We start from the raw sequence: 17,700 nt of genomic DNA, 5'->3' as shown, positions 1-17,700 counted from the left end.
TTTATTCATGGTAGATTTGTTTTTAAGTATATCTTATTTTTTATACTTAACGTAATGACGTCCCAAAGACGTCACCTGATGTTGAACAAGAATCCGCTCTCTCTCTCTCTCTATACGTATCATTTGTAACTGTAAGAAAATTTGCATTGGCTTGTGGAGACAGGATGAACAAAATGCTTTAGTTTACGTCAATATTCATTCTTGATTTGCAAAACGGGATAGATTTGCCTTGCATAAGGTGGGTGCTTTGCAATTCAGCAACTAAAAACCACTACATTTAGTTTATCTAGTCTGAAAATGCGAATGTGCACTCATACATATATTCTTGGGATGAGATTTATGAACTGAAAAGGTATGACAAACTCTTCACTTACCTTGTTCAGTTGAATTCGAAAACCTGAGAGGTCCATTCGTCACCGGGGTAAATAAACACTTCAGTTTTTAGATACCTTAGGATTATGTAAAGCATTACCAGAAATAATTGCTTCACTCCACCACAATGCATATAAGTAATTTTTAGTTTTCTGTAAAAGAAAACTACTGAGAAGGTTATTTGTCTGTCCGTCCTCACTTTTTTCTGTCCACCCTCGGATCTTAAAAACTACTGAGGCTAGAGAGATACAAATTGGCATGCTAATCACCCACCCTCCAATCATCACACGTACCAAATTGCAGTCCTGTAGCCTTTCTAGTATTTATTCTATTTAAGTTTAAATTTATCCATAATTGCGCGTCTGGCAGCACTGTTGGTGCCAACAACACAAGCCAGCACCGGACTGCGGCTGAAAGTTTCATGAGCCGCACCTGAGAGTTTCATACAGCATTATATGCTGTACAGAAAACTCGAATTCTTCTGCGCATTCTTTACATGTTTTAGTTATACATCTAATATTATAACGGTTCATGGTTTCGACTTATCACACCTGCTTGATACAGTTGCTTCAAAGTATCATTCCTGTAGGGTGTAGTGTTGTCAGTACACCTCGCGGGGGTGCACTGTAGGTATTATTGAAGGTTTGCAGCGTCCCTTCGGCCCCTAGCTGCAACCCCTATCATTCCGTTTACTGTGCCTCCATTCATATTATCTTTCATCCATCTTGCTATCAACCCTCTCCAAATAATTATTTCATATTGCGACTGCGAGGTTTTCCTCCTGTTACACCATTCAAACCTACCTGTTCTCCATTGCCTGGCCTTAGGCCTAAAATCTATATTCCATTCTATTCCATACAGAGTATCATATAAATTAAGTATCTGTTCGCTTCATATTTTTACGGTATATCTGTATTTGACCTAAATGCAGATGGCATAAATGTTCGGTGCTTGCGCTTAGATAAGAGTACACAGTGCCCCTGATATTATCTAGACTCAGAATGAACTTCTGACACGTTGTCCATACGCTAGTTGCTAGGGAAGACAGTTCATGAGATCTTGATTGCCCTTGGGAAAAAAACTGTCATAGTATTGCTTTGGTCGCTCTGCTTTCAGCATAAGAACAAAATAAAGGTCAACGGTGGTTAGTACTAAAGAAATTCTTAAATTTTGGTGATTAGCAACGAAATTTCATGTAAAGTTAGACATTGCGATAGGAGGTTAAGAAGGCTGGTCCTTATACGAGAGTTCATATTGATAAACGCATTGAATTAGATGTACTTTTCTAAAAGCACAAATAAAGCCCGAATTTTTTGTTTAATTTATAGCCAGTCTACTAAGAAGTCAACTAGGGAAAGTGCGCATCAAAAGGGTGAACAAACATCTGTCTACCCATTCGTCGAAATCTGTCTCTCTTTGAGTGAGGTACCTTTGTGTCTACTGCGGTCCGGATCAAGAAAAAATGACAAACGAACTGAGAGAGAGAGAGAGAGAGAGAGAGAGAGAGAGAGAGAGAGAGAGAGAGAGAGAGTAAAGCTACTAAGCTACTTACGAGTTTTACAACGAGTTCCCTAAGCCTGGGCAGGTGACGAACTGTCCCTTTCTCACAAGGTCTTCGATTATGGTTCTGATTACCCCTGAATAAAGAAAGGGTCGGGTGTGAGGGAAGTATAAAAAACACGCACAGCGCAGACATACAGTGGATACTCTGCATATAAATTCACGTAAAAAATTGTCCGAAGTTCCTTCGGCGCAATTGAGTTTTAGGTACAGCGTGTAATGCTGTATGAAACTCTCAGCCAAGGCCCATGGAACTTTCAGCCAAGGCCTGGTGGGAGCCTGTGTTGGTAGTGCCAAACCGATGATCATGGCTAACTTCAACCTTAAATAAAATAAAAACAACTGAGGCTAGAGGGCTGCAATTTGGAATGTTTGATAATTGGATGGTGGATGAGCAACAAACATACCAATTTGTTGTCCTCTAGCCTCAGAAGTTTTTAAGATCTGAGGTTGGACAGAAAAAGTGCGTAATGACAGACAAATAGCCATGTCAGTAGTTTTCTTTTACAGAAAACTGAAAATGCGACAGGTGTCAAAGAAAGTGAATTGCAATACTTTACATGAAAATGGACCAAAAACATTACTATCGACTCATGGATCGAGAACACATCTTAGAAGCTAATTCCTGAATTAACTGTAATTGGAATAATGGAATATTTTAATCAAAAAGACTTGACTGTGACCCGTATCAAACGAAAGTCCTGTGGATGACGAGACTATATCACGAAGATGAGCGAAACCAAAAACGTCGAAAAACAATAGAATATTGTAATGAAGTTTTGGGGTTCTAGAATACGTATATTAACGCAAAAATGAAACACGTTGGTGTCGCTGGAAGAAAAGACGTGCATTAAAAAACTAAAGAACAGAAATTGAAAGAAAGGTTTGATATTATTGACAAATATTTTCGATATATTGTTAGTTAGTGCACTGCTGAACCAAAGTCAACACATACGCATACACACATACATTGACTCTAATCACACTATATATATATATATATATATATATATATATATATATATATATATATATATATATATATATATTGTGCATGCAGGTGGAGTGCGTGGAGGTTTTGAGGAAATATCATTAACAGCACCTACGCCCGAAAGTTGTGGTATGGACATCCGAAGTTTGGGTAATTAGTGTGTGAGCGAGAGAGTAAAAAAAAGACAAAGAAATAAATGGAGCATTTCCTGTTACTTTTGAAATTCATCTCCAAAATAAAGTTGTTTAGAAAGAAATCTCCTTATCTGTCTGTCGGAGCCAACGCGGAAAGTTACGCAATAAACCTGCTTTGAAAATATCGACGTTTTTAAACATAAGAGCATTGCGCACTGCGGCATAATCAACAATGATGCCACTTCATTATGAACCAGAATTCATTTCCCAAAATTTCGTCTCAAAAGTGTTGTACTCAATAGCGGTTGTTTTTGAGCTTCGGCTAAAAAGTTTGCTTCACATTCCATCATGATAAGAGTTGCGTCGGAAGTACGAGATTCACTGCGTATTTATGGAAGGAAAGATGCTACCTGTCTACTCCTAATCACTTTGGGTTCTCTTTACTTTCTATTATTCTTTTAATACTTTCTTGAATAGGCTCTCGGCTGCTAATTATATTGTGCGTAATTGTCAATTATTGTTATACGACCAGTAACGCGTTGAGTGTACGTCGACAGCAAATTATTATTGTTCCTGATTTTTTCTCTATCAGAGAACTGTACTTTAGTACCTTTGTTTCATAGTATGCACAATTTTAGACGAGGTATTACGTATTCCAATCAGGGTTTCCTATTTTGCGGGTCATATGTCAATTATGACGGGAAATCAATGCAATCCGAAAACTTATAATTTTCGTGAGAAAAGTGACAGGTCACAAGTCAAAACTGTGTCCATTAAACAGGATTTACCGATCGAAACCGAAGTCGAGCTGTCTGCTTATCAAGTCATCTTCGACTGAGGAGTCGTGGCCTTGTATGTGATATAGTATATATAGTATTAGAACGTGAGAGGACAAAAGAGGAAAGTGATAGTTTCAAGCGCTTTGTTGAAGAAGACTGAGATTTCTTCGTGTTACGTAAAATTGCTGAATAACTATAAGTGGCTTAGGCCTCCTACAGAATTGGGCGAATTTATAAAGGGATACTTTTAATTGTCAAAATCACAAGTGGGACTCCGAAATATCAAAGGTGTAGCGATATAAGGATCGAAAACTGTCTGTCAGTCATGATACCTATTTATATCATCGTGAGTTTCTTTGAAGCTACAAACTCTGGCCAGTGTTGTTACCATTAGATATGAACAAGTAAACGTGATATCTTGAAAAGAGATTACGCAAATTGTCACTTTCCGTAAGCAGCAGTAAAAGTGACTTAATCTCTTCTCAAAATTACCATTTTGCGAGAGAGAGAGAGAGACAGAGACAGAGACAGAGAGAGAGAGAGAGAGAGAGAGAGAGAGAGAGAGAGAGAGAGAGAGAGGGCGGGGGAGGCGGGTCCCTGGGTTTAGGTTGTGGCGGAGTGCCTCTGCTTAAACATCCGTTTTCTCTGTCTCCTGGGTAGCCCGAGTGCGGTGGGTGGGTGGTACGGGGAAGCCCCGGGAAGAGAGGTACCGCGGAACCTTTGCCTTTTGGCATTTCGTAACCGTCTCTCTCTCTCTCTCTCGAGACGTGTGACGGGGTACTACGAACAGACTGCGTTCGGGGAGGTAAAAATATTCTTCCCATTACCGGCACAAGAATACTTTTCTGGTTTCTTGCTCAGTTTTAGTGAAACCATAATTAACTTCGTTTGTAAAACTAGCTTCGGCACGACATACCTATTATCTTCTGATTGACTTAATTAGTGCCAAAGGATACATCCTCAGCGGGATTCGAACCCGCGGCCTCTGGATTAGAAGTCCAGCGCGCTATCCACTGCGCCATGAGGACCTACGAAGAGCGTGGAAATGCTTATTTAAATAAAACCTAAACGGTAATGTGTTTTCGTTAGCGATATTATTACTCTTATTGTTTCATGGATGACGCTATTCCGGTGAACCGCTTTACCGACTGATGATTAACATTATTCAGTAATTATACGCATCTGATCTCACTGTTTTGAAGGGCCCAGTTCAGAAGATATATATATATATATATATATATATATATATATATATATATATATATATATATATATATATATATATATATATTTCTGTTATGCTGTAAACTGGCAAGTCTCGAAAGCCTCTCAGAACTTTTATAGGTAGAGCGTTTCTAAAGTTACAGTTTGCGTAATTTATCGTTGAAGGGAATGATTCTACTGGCTGTTGGTTGGTCTAGAAGTATTTGGCCTGATACTGGCGCGAAGCCATGCCCTAAGGTAGCCCCTAGTTTCGTAAGGTGTGAAAGGAAGGAGGAGGCCTGGTGTGGACCTCTGGAGTATTGTAACCCAAGAAGGACAATGGTCATAAACTCGTACGAGTTATACCACCTTCATGGCCAGATCTTATCTGGGATAGTCAATAAACAAATAAATATGTCACATATCCATGCTTGTTAAAAATAAAAAAAAAGGACGAGTTTGTTCAGTGAAGAAAACTGTACTTTACCTTAATGGAATATTGTGCTACTTTAGCCAACCCCTTGGAAGCGCCTGGAATATTATTCATCTTCATTTATTGGCAGTGTCAGTCGGCGCAACGTGTGGCTAGTTTTTTAAAGCATAATACAAGCAAGCTTCTCACCCAACAACCAGTATTATAGTCAAAAGAGGAGGCGTGCTTGCAAGGCATCACATTCGTGAGTATTCAGTTCTTTATATTTGTGCCAAAACTGAAACATAAGTTTGATACTTGTGCAACGTTTGTTAGCACCTTTTAGCATCTTGCCGTCAAACGTTTCCTAATAGTAGCCTGGGAGACAAAATTTCTTTTTTTTAACATAATTGACCCCATTTCTAACACCAACGTAGGCTAGTTGGGAGGGCATCAGTCAAGTTTTGTCTACCTACTTCAAAGGGCGGCAAGATACTTTGAGATGAAAGACCTCTTGCCATTAGAACACTTTCCCTTAACCATTCGTCACCGTCACCAGAGTACCACCCCATAGCTTCCATCAAGTCAATCGAATTCACCTATATCTTTGGTGTGAGTGAATGACTTACAAACCGTATAATGAAACCTCGTGAAGCAGTCTGCATTCTGTATATAAGCTTATGTCATAACCAGCTGACCAGCGAAGGGCTTCACTATTAGCGATGATTACCGTACCAGAATGTGATACAATCGTCACTTGCTTTTTCATTGCAGTTTGAGCACGTAGTGTTTATAAATGATCGCTGTTATTTAAGGGAAACATCAAAATAGCAAAGAATGAGATGATCATAAGCATGGGCCTATGTAGGAAAGGGGAAACAGAGGAATCTTGTCGCAATTATGTGATAAGATAAGCAGTAATGTTGGAGAAAAAAATGGATGAAATCAATCGAATCTCTGCAGGTAACAACTGAAAAAATGCAGCAAATCCACTGTAAATAAAATTTATCATAAACTAACGTTAATCACATGTAGAACCAATAACAAAACAGAAATTATATCTAGGAAAGAGGAAAGGTCTTCCTAGAAATACTCTATTATTCCCGAACAATGTCCAGAGAGAGAAAGACCATTCTAATTCAGGTTAATTAAGGTACGCCAGTGGCCGCTTTTACGAGCAACAAATATCAGGATAACGGTAATTTACTCAAGAAATTTGTTTTCGTGTAAAGCTCTTTCTGCAAGGTGCACACAGGTGTAACTGGAGTGAATAATCTTCATATTATTCTTATTCTTCTTCTAGTTCTTATTTTCATTCCCCTGCGCACTTTTACCTTAACTGACTGAATAAACAACTTCCGAAAATGCAGCTTCGAAATTCAAAACAAAATTTGAATATGTTGGGAGACAAAACTTTCAGAGCTCCACGTATGTCACCGCAGCAACCCCAGCCACCTGTCTCAGTCAGCGATAACAACATGAGCTTATTGTTAAACTATTTGCTCCAGCGATCTAATGAACAATCGTTTTCAAATGCTATACCGGATGAGAATATATATATAATATGGAGATGTAAATGTACTGATAAAAAACACTGGCATTTTTAATAGTAAATAACTGACAGGTCACCCAAGCAAAATTTCACCATTACTCTCTAATTCATAACATATGAAGCAAAAGGTCGTTGGACGCTGCTTGACAAATTGGAATGGAATGATAAAAATGCCTTTTTCCTGATTGCTGGAATGTTTCTAAAAAAAGAAAAAAAAAACAAGTCCATGCGTACGAGTTTCGTTCGCTTTTCCGCTTTGGGTGGAAAACCAAAACAACGTAATTTGGTGTGCAAGCAGTTTGTCAATAGTTAGTAAACAAACTTTTAGTTTGGATGGCGCTTCTGTACATCACGCAATTGATTAAAGAGCAGTACAAATAATATTAATAGTAACTACAGTAGTAGCATAGTCAACAATATTTACGTTGCCATTACTGTTATTAGTTCTTGCTGATGCGCTTAACACTCACTCGCGTTTAGTACTGACTTTTCCGGGTAGAAATGTAAGAAGGTTGCCAGAGACTGGCCAGGAAATGACCATTAAAAAAAAAAGGACGTGCCTTGCGTGAAGGGAGAGGGTTTTGCTTTGAGGCTAATCTCCAGATTGGACATTAAAGTTGCATTAGAAAGAAAATTCCCTTTAGCCTTCTTAGGATTAGGTGAAGCTGCCAGTGCTCCCTCTCCGCGACCAGAAATCAGAGGTAACCACGAAGCCTTTGGCCTCAATATGAAATCTCGTCGACTGACATGCAGAGAGCTATGACGGTATGAAGCTAAGAGCAAAAATGAAATTAGGCTGTGGAAAAAAGATGAGATATATCTTCCTCAAATGTTAATGGGTTTAACATTCATTTCAGAAATATATAAAATGTTGAATACATCAAGGCAATTTTTTATCATTCATATCATTAGTCAAGCATTCATAACAATGAAGGAGAGCAAACACTCACTTCTATGCAGAATGACACTGATATTGTTTTGCTGACTCTGAATATGACAGGACTTGATGGCGTTCAGGATTCCAGAGTCTGGAAAAAAGTGCATTAGCTCGATTTCATGTTTTTTCGAACAAGAAATATTTCTAAAGCCTTTTCCATTACATTTTCATCCTATTTATCAGTTATATTTTCTTACATCAAAGAACTGGAAGGAGCTAATTTTGGATGGAAGACAGCTTCAGCAGTTTTTACACAAGCAGACATTTCTAATAATCATAATCGTTTGAAAATCACATACTAAATGTATTCGGATATTTCAAATTGATGTATAACATCCTGGATCAACACTATAGACCCTGCATAAAACTTATAAGTGCAAGAGCTCTAGGGCTAACTTATCAATGAGATGAATTTTGTGGGCGACTCCCAATTCTAAGAGGAAACGGGTCACTGATTTTTACAGCCCACGTCATTATCACCTTAAGTGTTGGGTTTTTTGTTGCTCTTACAATCCCCTAACTACATAACTGTTGTTCCGCAGAGTTATAAATTCCTTAGGAGCTCTACCACCTCTTCAAGCAGCGGGTTTATGACTCATCAGAATCCCTCGGTTGGGCTGACAAGGTTCGCCACCCTGACATGTCTGTGCAGTAGCTTTAGAAAATTTCCCAGGGGTTAAAATTTATAGTAAATTCACCTTCCCAGGGGCTCATCTGGAGGCATGCTGGAAGATGTTGACCTGTCACAATACTTTGTGGTAATACTACATTTGATGCAAGAATCCATCAGATTTTGTTTTTCTAAATGATATGTTTGAAACCGTCATGATTTGCAGTCAGACTCACATTATTTAATTTGTTGTGCACTTGTAATCATGTATAAGTAGTGACATAGATCAGAATCGACGTTGAAGAAAGAAACTCGAAGAGGGATTGAGTCTGATTCACAGGTTTCAAAAGTATATAATGACAGTGTTTATTCAGAAGACAAGAATTCTTTCGACCCGCGTAACAACGATAGTAGGTAGCAGTTGATTACACGTAAATGGATAAACTAGCGTTGTTCTATCTATGAACCACCTGTGTAAAAGGAAATCAACTCAAAAAACAAAACTGACATATTCCTGTTTCTAATGTAGGTTAGATGATCCTTTTCTTAAAGTTAAGTTGAATTTTATTTCAATGACGGTATTACAATAATTCATCCAAATTTGTAAACAACGAATAAGCGAAGGTAATCGAAAGCATAAATACTCATAATGGTTAAGATTCAAAGTTGAATATTATCAATATTGAATATCTGTCAGGTAAATCAATAGGCAAGGATATTTTTTGCTGCATACCTTACTTTCGTCTGAGTTCAGTTAGTAACAGAAGTACATAAACAAATTTATTTGCTCGTCCGCTTTAGAAATGATGTGCGTTTTCCTTTTTTCTTTGCGAACGCAAAATCTCAGAGCCTGCTTGCTGCTGCTGCTGTATCCATATTTTTGGGGTATTGATGTCAAACAAATATTGCTTGTTGCTTATTGCGAGCATTACATCTCACAGTGATAAAGACTTTCTAGAATGTTAACGAGAGATCAGGTTGTTGATTGTTCTGTCCGCTAGGCTAATAGGAAGGAGAATAAGATATGAACATTTTCTTGTCCCATTCATGATTTTCCCAAATGTATGCGTTGCTCAGTTTCATGCATTTGTAACTTTCTAACGAAACCCGTCACTCAGTATGGTTTATAAATATTTTTTTTAGGAAGGTGCTTTTGGAGCTACAAAGAGATGTGAACTTTAAACCGTGAGAAGAAGCTGCTTCAAGATAAAAACAAATCACGGAATCAAATGAAAACTCGCGCAAGAGAAGAAGAAGAGGAGGAAAAAGACATATCAATTGGTCCCCACTCAAGTGTTGCCATTGACCAAGATTACCTGCAGAATCCACCTGGGAAAGTTGGGCAACAAATCTCTTCTGGATGGGAGCTGAAGTGTAAACCTGCGAAGTGTGCCCCAGGAACTTTTTCTTTCCGTGTGATTCCCATAACCTCCTTTCCGGTGTAAACAAGTGAACAAGAATCACTGTAAAAACACGTGAAAGCTCCGTTAAACAATGAAAATAGATTGATATTAACAATAAACAAATATATATATGGACAAGTCGAAATGCCGTTAAAATTAGAAACAAATCTTTTATATTAAAAAAGAACTTGAACTTGTCAAGAGTTGCATTAAACAACGTCTTACGTCATTCATTTGAAAACTGCAAATTGGGCCCAGCTTTCCAAAGCTCTGATCCACTTGGAGCCAATAAAGGGTTACAGGTGATTGCTACATCAATCAAGATTGCGATCAGTGAAACTGCACTGTCACAGGAGATGAATCATAAATAAGTAGGCTGATGATGTAACGTGATCCATTTCATAACACTTATGCTCGTCAACCAGGTGACTCAGCTTCGAGGCATCCGAATCGCATATGAAACTCCTCAGACAATGCTCTCATGATTGAGCAGTATTAACATCATGTTACCAGAAGACGAGCTTCTATCAGTGCTTTGCATGCGAGTGTACGAGCACACACGCACGCACAAATATTATGGTATTATGGAGTGAAAAATGGAGATGTCTTGACAGAATGTGTATGACCGCCAGATTCCAGGGAAAATACAGTCGACTGTGATGGATCGCAGGCAGGACGGAGAAGAACCTACGCAGTTTATCACCATCACCACATTAGAATTAGGGAAAACCAAACGGTAACCATATTCTAAAGCTAGCCCCTCTAACGTAAACAATCATAGACACTTTTTCATAGGACATAAATAGTGAATTATTATCCATGTATTCGGATACTCAAATGTCAAGTACTGTTCTCCCGTGGCCTGTGGAAACGACGTGTCCAAACCACCTCCGTCTCCCTTTCATCACTGTCTCATCTACATGATGGTCCTTAGTTGTATTGTTTGTAACTCAGTCCTGCCATCTGACCACTGATATTTTTTTTAAACCTTTGTTCTCGTATCGACAAAATCTTCGGGCAATAGTTTTTTTTTTTCCTTCTATCTTTTTGTCATGGCATGATTGATGTTTGTATAATCTTACTTTCGTGGCAGTTTTAGTTTATTTGATTTCCTGATATTATCCCGAGTGTCATGTGTTCAAGTTGCCATTTTAAGTCTCTAATTCCAGCTCAAAAAACCTGTGCCGTATATCGTTGTTCTTAAGTATTTGTGCATACCTTTTCATCATTACTTCTGTTTCTCTTATGTCTGTCTTAAATCACATTTCTCCTTATGTACGTTGCTTTTTCTTGAGTAAGCTTTATAAATCTTGTAGGTTTTGCTGGTAAAAACATTATCTGGTATTTTAAGTCCGTCAAGTTTATTTCATTTAGCAACTCTGAATCTTCTCTTACATTCTCAAATTCTTGCAGCAATAAAGTTAATCGGATATTGCCGTGTAGACACGACTGTTCACATGGAAGTCACCTGATTAAACTTAACTTTATTACTTTATTCACACTCAAAATGCATACACACAAACACACACACATATATATATATGTATGTATGTATGTATATACACACGTATATGTATATAATATATATATATATATATATATATATATATATATATATATATATATATATATATATAGTTATTGTGAGATTGAAGAGATAGAGAGAGCAGAAGAGGTAGAGAGAGAGAGAGTATGTTTATTTCATTACGAGTCGATTGCAGTTTTTCCAAGAAATGAACTGTCATTTATACATGGATACATTAGCCAATTTTGAGTATGCCATGTTACAGGTTGTTCCAGGTGCAAAAGCCTATGCTGGCATAAGGCTTGTTTGATTAACAGCAACAACTTCCGGTTGCCCAGGAACGTTAATCAACGGTGAGCATCTGCTTCAAGAGTTGGGCTGGTCAGGTTTGCTTTTGCTTTAATGGGACAAGTCGTTAATCAAACAACGCCCTCGCAATTTTTGTCTTTTGTGGTGATCTCGAGGCCTCCTCTTTAGAGCATTAGTGCGTCACGCATCATGCGCCTCTGTAAGAATTCTCCAATGCAGCGCTTGATACAGTGACCTCAATTTCAAATGCCCGTAGAGTAGCTCGTCTTATAAGAAATCAAATATTCATGCTCTATTGCAACAGTCATGTATAACCTTTCATGTTTAGTGTATGGTAATCTTTAGAAAAGTGGTCACTTTCATACAATCGTAACAGTTTTCTTCTGCACGATCCCCGTATTTCTTCTTATTTGGAGAGTCCTGAATTTAGCGATAAAAGATTTGCTACCTTAAGGACATATTCTTACGATGTAAATTAACTTATTATACCTTTTGATCTGCTACTGGAAACAGACACTTTCAACAAACCGACTGGTATGATGTCTACTTTTAACCAGATTTATGTCAACTTACACTTATAAGATAACGAATAAAATCAGAAAAGGCTGACGGTCAACGGTAAGCGTAAATAAAAGGACCCCTGCTGAAAAACCTGGCAGTTAATCTGTAAGTGAACTAAATACGATATTTGTGAGCGTTGCGTGTTTGTATGTGTTTGTTTCTACGTTAACTTTACTACATATTTATGCAAGGTGAACATGCCTCCGTCACGAGATTAGAAATGTGACTGATACAAAATCTGCATATTACTGTCTCATTTTCTTCGCAACCATAGTTACTCTCTCTCTCTCTCTCTCTCTATATATATATATATATGTATATATATATATGTATATATGCATGTGTGTATATGTATTTTTTCTATAATGTATATTTATTGTATACATACATATAAGCTTATATATAAATATATATATATATATATATATATATAAAGATATATATAGAGAGAGAGAGAGAGAGAGAGAGAGAGAGAGAGAGAGAATGTAAGATAAGTTATATATAGGACTTGTATCTACCATTAAAATCGATAAAAGTAAAAAGAAAAAAGAAATTCGAAGCAGGAGGTAAAGGCAAACTCCAAAGCAGGAAGAGGACGATGGAGATGAGCACAGTTTTCCCTTCATCAGCTCGAAAAAACTTTACCCTTTTATCATCATCCATTATCTTTGTAATCTGAGTCATGTTTCATCAGATGAGTGGAAGAACACATGTGTAGCGCATGTGTGCACACGCGGAAGCAAACATACATCTCCGTTTTCCATGGCAACGCACGAAAGTTGGTGGAACAGAAATTATACAGATTTCATTGTCGCCCTCCACTGGAGCACAACTTTGATGATGATGTTCAGGTAATGGATGACTCTGCCCTTCATATCTCCACATTCACATAGTACACGCGCACATACGCTAGTGGCCTATAAAACACATAAAGAAGAAGAAGAAGATGAAGAAGAAGAAGAAGAAGAAGAGAGAGAGAGAGAGTAACTGAACTACTAAGAATTACTGAAGCAAGGCATTTCGTTTTTGTCGACATTACTACACTGTTCTTACATGGTCTGCTTGGTACTGTCTTCGAATTCCCTCTGGGTGTCTGGGCTACCTAAAATATTTTCATCATACTTGTACCTTTGAGGAACATTTAGTATTAATCTTAGTTTAACCGAGTGGCAAACTATAATGATTCGATAGTTAACAAACATAATTCCGAAATGGATAATCCAGACAGGCAACTATCAAGATCTCAGTGTTTACTCCAGATTTGATACGGAATGACTGAATTTTTTACCTAAGTTGTGGGCAACAATAGTCAACGATTTCGACTTTAAGAATAAGATATGTGAAAGTGTTTGTGTTAGCTTGTACGCTTTGCTGATTAAAAGGTAAGGTTAGATGGAGGTATTTAACAAGTTTCCTGATAATCCTTGTCAAGGAAGAGAGTTTCACCAGCTAATCGCAATGAGTATCTATCTATAATAATAAAATACGAGTGGATCTTTCTTGATTATCCGGCCCAGATTGGGAAGGGAGGGGAACATGACACATCCACCCTCCTTCTGCAAACTTGTTTGCCGTGGTTGATGCAGGATAGGTAGGGGATTGGAGGGTAGGGGAGACATGACAGGCAGTGCCGGGTTTCAGCGCAGCGTAGCGCGCCATCAAGCTCGTTCCTCAAAATAATCCTTCAGATTCTAGTATGTTTATTTAGAGAATTCCCCCAAAAGTCTTCATCACAATAAAGACAGAACTATGATTTCTGCATTACCACAAGTAGTTTCTGTTGAAGCGTGTTTCATGCGCAGATGATGCAAAATGTCAGCTATCCCATACCTTCTCGTCTGGCTTTTCACTGTTCCACATACGTATAAGGAAGCTTGCATAACGCAGGTACAAGCTACTGGGTACTAGCAATCGCCCTTAACTGCTGTCGATTGTAGTAGATGTACTGTAAACATAATTATGAAAAGTGTTTCTCCAACGCAATTCGAAAATTGATGCATAAATTTTGCAGTCAATGTGTCGAAATGCTACAGGTTTATCGTGTTTAATTTTGGGCTTTTTTAAAATTAACATGATAATTATAATCATAGTTGTTTTTCTGTTGTTGTTAAATTCATTTCTTACTTTTTTCTTGCTATGCCTTCTTCCAAATGAAGACACTTAGTGTGGAGAAGATTTTTGTCATGTAACTTAATCTTTTGATTTCCCTTTGGCAACCATGGATTTTTATCCGTGAACAGTGGAAAAATCTCACCCTCCTTTTAATCTGTAGATTGAATTGATCCTATACTTTAACAATAACATTGCATGTCACGGACTTAATCTCACAAGGGAAACAGTAGACAATGAAAGAGGCTGGATTGGGTTAGTTTGAGAAAATTAAGGCCAAGTTGATGACATGGTGCTGTTCTGAAGATCATAGAGCTAAAAATATTCGAAGGGCATTCGGTTTGAAATCACTTAGGAGTGAGGGAGGAATATTAAAAAGGCAATAGAAGGGAAGGGAAAAGCTTTTGCATAATTGTAAATAATATTAGAGATTTTATTTGCAAGATACTAGAACTTCTTCATTAAAAGGCTAGATCCGACGATTAGTCCTAAAGCAGCAAAGTAAAACTACCCGTGGGCTTGAATGAAGAAATTCTTAGCTTGAATAATGGCAACATACCTGATGCGTGATAATGCTGCATTGAAGGTCGGTCGTTTAACTGAACAATAAGAACCAAAATCCATCTAACCGAGACTTAGCAAGAGAGAAAGTTTTGGCAAGGGGGGAGGAGAGGAGGAATGTCAAGCTTCCTTCTCTCACCCCCCCACAAGTTGATGAACTCACGGGCACGAAAGAGTTGCTCTCTCACATCTGAATAGAAATTATTCGTGTTTACTGCTTCCCACTCGCTATCCTGCCTCCTGTTAAGGAATGAGTACACGTGGAATGGTTGTAGTAAAAGGAAAATGGGATGTTAGAGATTATGTTTAATGCAATAGTATATTTTGGATCATTGTATCAATAATTCTAGAATCTAAGAAATAGGGGAGATGCTTTCACGGCTGTCTTAAATCTAAATGAGAGGAGCTCGACGAGAGAGAGAGATGAGAGATAGATGAGAGAAATTAGAGAGAGAGAGAGAGAGAGAGAGAGAGAGAGAGAGAGAGAGAGAGAGAGAGAGGAACAGTAACCACAAACCTTAAAATGCAAACACTTGAAGACAACCAGACCATAAAGACTGCAAATAAGGAAGGAACAGTTATCCAAGTGCAGATCTCTGTTTGTAGAAGGATCTCAATACTTATCATCAAGTGAAGCAGAATAATACGGGAAAATTTCTCTTGCACACATGGCTACGCAAACGCACACAGACAAATACACACACACACACACACACACACACACATATATATATATATATATATCTATATATATATATATATATATATATATATATATATGGTTTGTGTGTGTGTACTTTAAATACATTTCCAAACTATGCCGCCTATGGCCGTGAATATAAGAAAAGGAAATCCTCTTCCCTTCTCGCCAGGAACAGACCATCACGTTCTATAGATCTTATCTACGAAACTTAATATGTTTCTTCAAGCGTAATGGCACCTTGGTTACAAATCAAGAAAGAAAAAATGTTAACTGTGAATTCAGCGTCGACCGAACAAAGACTATTCAGAGCCACGGGAAGTCGTAAAAAGGATATTATTGGTGCTTAAACCTGACAGAAGTGATAAGAGCAGCGTTGAAGAGACAAAGAACATGTAACAAAAAGTGAACGATTTTCAGCTGTTACGTTCTATAGACATTAGCATGTAACTGCCATGAAAACGTCGACCAGCGTAACATGACTTATTGCATAATCTCAAATGACCGAAAGTGGCGCTGGACATTAGACGTGTCAAGGCTGTTCAGCAATTACGGGTATTAAAAGTCTGGCAGGATTATTCCTTCCTTTGTGCGAGGGAGGCAGAGGCCACGAGCCTCGAGATTGCATTCGTGACACTGCCATGTTAGCAGGATTGTCATTATATAATTACATCTCTTAGTTGTTTGCTATTTTGCTTTTCTTAGCCATTATTTTGATATATTTTAAAACTTTAGTTTAAAAAGCTTTTTATCAGATTCAATTGTTATTCAACCGACGCATTGAAACAGTCCTCTCATTGCTTCAATCGACTTTGATTTTGGGTATATAAACCTGCTGGGCAATGCGGTTCCCATTCACTAGTGAGGTTTACGACTGTTAAAAAAAAAAAAAAAAAAAAAAAAAAAAAAAAAAAAAAAAAAAAGTACGTTCACAACCAAGGTGGCCGATTTTTCCTGTTAGACTTACTTTTAGATTTGATTAACTCTTATTAATTGTCGCAGCTTTATTCGGATAAGATGATGCTAATAAGCAACAAGCAATAATGTAAAGCCCAGTGTTAAGTCTGTTGTGAGAATGTAATTGCACTGGAGATTGAAAAGAGCCCATTACGGCAAAATCCGAAAGTTTAAAGGTCTTTCCGAATACAGAAAGATGTACCACTCAGTATGCCTCCGAAGGGGCCAATTTGGGGTCCTTGTCTTGACCCTAAAGGTTATGGTGGTATGCCAAGGTGCTATATGTCTTTGATTCCTTGGAAATTGATGTCCAATTAAATATTTTCTTTGATGGGATGCGGACGTTAATGACAAAGCTGAAGGAATTCAAAGGCGCGTTGTTGCCCCAAAATGAGAGACGTCCGGTGCACGTAATTATTGTTGACTTTAAACTTTGCTGCTTCTATTATCTTTTTATTCATAATGATAATAAGCATCATCATCGTCATCATCATAACCGTTATAAATAACGCGGCGTTGTAAACAATACCGTATGCGCTCCATGAGCTCTTCTTAGAGCCTACAAATGCCTATCACGAAAACCATCCCAAGGAAAGATATCTCTATAAAACCCGAAAACCTGGTAGTTTGTCTTGTGTACGAGATATAGCATATCCCATTTTTTTCTCTACTAATTAGACTTTAAATTGTTGACAAAAATAACTTACGAAGAAATTTTGTTTTTGTTTTCCTTAATCATGGAAAGTAAGCGACAAGAAGAGTGCAAATATACCTTTGCCAGAATGTGTTGTGTTGTGTGTGTTTGTAGAGAGAGAGAGAGAGAGAGTATGAAACTACCAGCTGAGTTCTCTCCCTCTTCATTACTGCGGGCAGCTCAGTGAGCCAGGCAAGCCGATTCTAATAAAACCAAAGTTCTTCCTTTCCTGAAGTTAAGCATATGCCTTTAAACAGACTTACGGACCTGGAAGTACGGAAAGCTTTGAACTTTTGGAGTGAGGTCAAGTGGAATAAAATTTAAGATCAAG

General features: G+C 37.9%; 1 protein-coding gene and 1 non-coding gene across 2 annotated transcripts in view; one reads left to right on the top strand and one right to left on the bottom strand.

The window, feature by feature from the left end:
• LOC135221187 (translation machinery-associated protein 16-like) overlaps positions 1-17,700 on the top strand; it is a 447,785-nt gene that overhangs the window by 292,867 nt on the left and 137,218 nt on the right. The gene's annotated exons all lie outside the window — the stretch shown is intronic.
• On the bottom strand, positions 4,792-4,864 carry Trnar-ucu (transfer RNA arginine (anticodon UCU)). The gene has a single exon. It is a non-coding gene; the product is annotated as a tRNA-Arg (tRNA).

This window comes from Macrobrachium nipponense, chromosome 2 (genome assembly GCF_015104395.2).
Source record: "Macrobrachium nipponense isolate FS-2020 chromosome 2, ASM1510439v2, whole genome shotgun sequence".
NCBI lineage: Eukaryota > Metazoa > Arthropoda > Malacostraca > Decapoda > Palaemonidae > Macrobrachium > Macrobrachium nipponense.
Note: the sequence above shows the minus strand (reverse complement) of the source record. Positions and strands in the feature narration are given on the sequence as shown.